General features: G+C 40.3%; 1 pseudogene; it reads right to left on the bottom strand.

Annotated features, from left to right (window-relative positions):
• Window positions 1–2,509: 2,509 nt before the first annotated feature.
• LOC149243254 (CBL-interacting protein kinase 2-like) lies at window positions 2,510–4,586 on the bottom strand (annotated as a pseudogene).
• Window positions 4,587–4,985: the final 399 nt, after the last annotated feature.

Below are 4,985 nucleotides of genomic sequence, written 5' to 3'. Positions count from 1 at the left end.
CTACAAATCACATTATTTAACCCCCCTACCAATACGAACCGAATACACATTCCTAATTTAAAAAATCCCTACTTTCACTAGATATTGCAGATATCAATTTTTTCATTAATATTTTTTATACCACTCTATATTTTTTCATTAACTTTGAGCTCCATTTTTTATATCTACCAATATAAAAACCCTTTACCCCTATATATCCCCCAATATATTATGTCATTTTCTCCTCAATATATATCCCCCAATATGAACCCACGTATGGTATTGCTCCCCCGGTGAAGCCCACATGGTTTGACTGGTCAAGGGATGAGAAGAGGCATGTTTGATCCTTTTTATTGTGTCATGCGCTGAGAGTGGGAGGCTTGATGAGTTCTCAATGCTAAGGGGAAGGACAAGTAACAAGGGTGAAGGCTTATTCCTTGAGACTGCATTATGTGCTGAAGGAAAGGGGAGGCCTTAAGCAAAGTGCAATTTTTCTCAAATTTGGATCATTGTTCATCTAAAATGAAATTTTCCTCTTATGCTAGTGTAATTTGGCCCAACAATGGGTGATTGTTCATCTAGAATGCACTTTTCACTAAGAGAAGCCATAGAAGGGAAGTAACTTTTCCTAGGAGGGTTTTCACTACATTGTGAGGATAGGAGATCCCATGCTTTGCATAGTTTTATTCTGTAATGGGATGGAAGGGGTCCTTGATGTTAGCTAGGAGTGCTCCATGTGCCATGTGAAGTAGAGGTGATCAAAACATAGTGCAATGTGTCATAATGAACAACAAGGGTTATATGGTGGCCTTGAAAAGGACTTAATGCATAAGTCTTGGTGAGAAAGATTGCATCATTGAGGCTCATGAATAGGCTAATTTTATCACTTGATAAAAGGGTTAATGCCTTCACAACTTGCACTAAACAACAAGACCAAGAAGAGCTCCAAAATGGCTAAGTGTGGGACTAATAGAATAAGAGAGGGAAATGCATTTGAACATGACTCAAACATGGATCATACACATGAATGCCATTAATACAAGCTAGGAGAATGCACAAGAATCATGAATAACAATCACACCTTGAAATGACACCAAAGCGACACTTATTTCTAAATCTGACAATTGAAATTACACTTTACAACACTTAGAACATAGGTTATGACAAAAGTGAAAACTGCGACCAAAAGGTGCGCTAAGCTATAGGAATGTGTTTAGCACATATTCTAGTTTTATGTAGGATCATGTAATGTATATGGTTGCGTTAGAAATAAATCTAGTGATATGAAAAGGTACGACGCATACAAGAGTGAAAACAAACAAAAGCAATGCATGCGACAGTAAGAAAAAGATAAAAACAACACTTGCAAATGCGAACGACCTTGAAAGCAACACATGTGAGACCGAAGATGTCATGAAAACAACACTTATTAAAGTGAAAGCAAACAAAAGCGACAATTGCGAGTAAGAAAGTGATACTTGTGAAAACAAAGGTGTGCAAAAACGACAATTGGGAAAACTCACTGAAATAGGAGTACAAATGCAACCAAAGTGAGAGAAACTGTTAATGAAAGTGCGCACTGGTTGTTGACATAGGTTAAACATTACAAATGCGTTGTCTTGGTGGACTGTGCTATGCTTGTTCAAGCTTGCATAAAGGAAGTGTGTTTATGAACTCATGAAGGACTTAACATGTGTGAGCAAGTGATTTTGACATTTATGACCAAAGAAGAAGCTCCAAACACTTTACAAACACCAACTGACCATGAAGTGACTATGATACACATGGAAAGATAGATCGTAAGATCTTCAGTAGGTTCCAAAATTCAAGTGTATGAGGGTAATGATCATAGTGTCAACAGGTTGACCAAGGCTAACCATGATGCCAATATTGACCATTGTTGTCCATATTGACCATGTTGACCATAGTTGACCATGATTAACCATTGTCAACAATGTTGACCATGTGGACCATTATTGATTGTGGTTTTGCCACATTTGATTTCAGTTGAACATGGTTGGCCATCTTGACTGTGTTGATCATAGTTCACCTTGTCTATGATTGACTAGGCTCAATAACATATGACCATGGTTGACCATGTTTAACCTCAGTGAAACAAAAGAAAATCATAATTAAACTATGATTATAAATAGTTTTATTTCTCGCATTATAACTATTTTTTTTTTTTATTACGTTGCAATCATGTTCATCGTCGTTACATTATAAGACGACATTTATTATTATCGTTTTTTTTATATTGTATTTTTCATCAAATTTTGATAAAATTTATTGCTCATCAAAATTTGTACTCATTTGTTGTTTGAAATATTGCCACAAAATATATTGTTTATCAAGATGCGGGCTCGTTTGTTGTTTGACGTATTGCCATATCATTCGTTGTTACTATAGTGACAGTTAGGTTAACTAATTATGTTCAATATTGATATGTTTCTAACCGATTATATCGAGAGGTTTAGTATTAAAATTTTCATGATAACTGCGAAATACATTTCCAATTTTATTTGGAAAATAAAAAGTAAAACCCAAAAATTCATTTTTTAACGGTAAATTCAATAAGGTGAGGAAAAATGTCATCATAACTGTCCAATACACTTCCAATTTTATTTTGGGGTAAAATTAAAAATGAAATCCAGAGCAAAATCATGTGGAATGAAAGATGGTTCCACAGAGAATGCCTTCGCCTGGCCTGTCGTATAACCCAAATGTCGTATAACTTAAAAAAATTCATGGAAGCTTTTCAGAAGAGCGACATGAACTATATACAGTATAAAATTGTATATTTTATTGACTGTTTCCATCCCATATCCAGACAATGTCTTTGAGACCCGGCCGTAGCTCTTGGGTGCATAATTTACTGTACTCGAGCGTATCGCCCCCAGTCTTGCGAAGCTCTACTAGGAAAAGCGAGGGCGTGACTTCTGAAATCTCGGCGTCGAGTGATAAATATCCCTTCCGCCCTTGTTCGTATCCCTGCAACTTGACCTTGCAATCCTCCGACTTCTTGACCCTGAATCTCAAGACTCCGGCGATCTCCTCCAGCTTCGATATTATGCTCAACGCCGGCTGAGTCGAAGTAAACCAGAAATCCTGCTTCGCGACCTTGTCCTCGAACAGCCCGGAGAGATTGAACGCCGGAGACAGGGAAATGATGTCGAAGGCGTTGAGGTGGGCGGGTTTGGGAACGAAGAACGCTGTGTCGAGATCGAGGCCGACATCAATATCTTTCTTGGGCTGAGAGGGTTTGAAGCCCCGCCCAAACCAGGGGACCTCCATAAGCTCCGGGATGGTGATCCTCGTCGTAGGATTGGGATCCAGAAACCGGAGAATGAGCTGCCGGACGTCTGTGGAAAACCACGACGGGAACCTGAAGTCACTGTTACGGATCTTTTTATACAGGGCCATCAGATTCGTGTCATGGAAAGGTAGGTATCCCGCTAGGAGCACGAACAGTATGACACCGCACGACCAGATGTCGGCCTTGGCACCCTCATAGCCCTTCATCGTTATGACCTCCGGCGCCACATAGTTCGGCGTGCCGCACGCCGTGTGGAGAAGGCCATCCTTCCTGAATTGTTCCGGCAACGCGCTGAGCCCGAAGTCGCAGACCTTGAGGTCGCCGTTGTTGTCTAATAACAAGTTCTCTAGCTTCAGGTCACGGTGATACACACCCCGGCTGTGGCAGAAATCCACGGCGCATATCAATTGTTGAAAGTACTTTCTCGCCTCGTCCTCCTTCAATTTTTTCTTCTGGGCAACCCTGTTGAAGAGCTCCCCGCCCTTAACATACTCCATGACGATGTAAATCTTGGTCTTGGTCGCCATGACTTCGTAGAGCCGAACAATGTTGGGGTGTCGGACCAGCCCATTACAGAGATTTCCCGTTTAATCTGCTTGTCCATGCCGAGCTGGAGGATCTTTTGTTTGCCCATGGCTTTAATGGCGACGGTCTCGCCCGTCTTGAGGCTTCTGGCGAGGTAGACCTTGGCGAACGTCCCTATCCCCAATAGACGCCCTAATTCGTACCTTCCCATTAAAATATTGGGCTCCATTTCCATCTCTTCTGCGAACACGCAAAATCACAAATCCCTGGTGACTAAATCTCCTGTTCAGCCGTCTTCGATACGTTCGATCTTCCTTGACATTAAAAGAGTCCATTCCATCCGCTGCGAGGGTGTCCGCTGCTGATCTCCCTGCGGCTACCTCCGTGTACGATTTTTGCTGAGCCTGGCATAATCTTTGCACATGAGCTCCCCTGTGCTGCATTTGGTTATAGGGTGTGGGCATTCCAATCCAGCGGGAGAACCGTGGGTGCTTGATAAACATGGGGAACGTGAGCATAGAAGTATAAGCGGCAAACCGGTAGCGTGGACTTAGTGACCAGGAGAAGGTGGGCACCCATTAAATTTGGTGTGAATTTTTCAGACCGACACTTCACGATTCTATGCGATTTGGAGAATCCAAACCCTAGATAATGCCCACTTCCTTTCAGTACACTTCCGCGTTGTATGAGTGTGACACCGATCCGTCCCTCACTAGAGGATTACCTAACTGGGTGCATGTTAAACGGTTTTAAAAAACAAAAAGTCTTATTATTTTGAATCTAGGAGAAAATCTAAAAAAATTTTGATGGTAGAAATGGATTGAGTAATATCATTGTGAATCCTTGAGAAAATCTTTAAAGAATGTGAGGGCTGAAATTGAGGGTTGAAATAGATTGAGTAACATCACAATTTTTTAAAATATTCAAAAATCTTAAAAATTTAACAAATTCTTAAAATAAAAATTGAGAATTGAAATAAATTAAGCAACATCAAAAACTCCTAAAATACTTAAGTTCTTGAAAACGCAAATTTCCAAAAAGTTTGACCTAATTTTGCCAAAATCTTAACCAAATTTCAAGCCAAAATTATAACCTCGTTACATTACTCTTACTCTTATTTTGAATGAACCGCTATAAATATATAGCCAGATGCTCCCTTATCTTA

Source organism: Pinus tabuliformis, chromosome 8 (genome assembly GCF_031772625.1).
Source record: "Pinus tabuliformis cultivar Carrire ecotype Pingquan chromosome 8, CPIR1, whole genome shotgun sequence".
In the NCBI taxonomy this organism is placed as follows: Eukaryota; Viridiplantae; Streptophyta; class Pinopsida; order Pinales; family Pinaceae; genus Pinus; species Pinus tabuliformis.
Note: the sequence above shows the minus strand (reverse complement) of the source record. Positions and strands in the feature narration are given on the sequence as shown.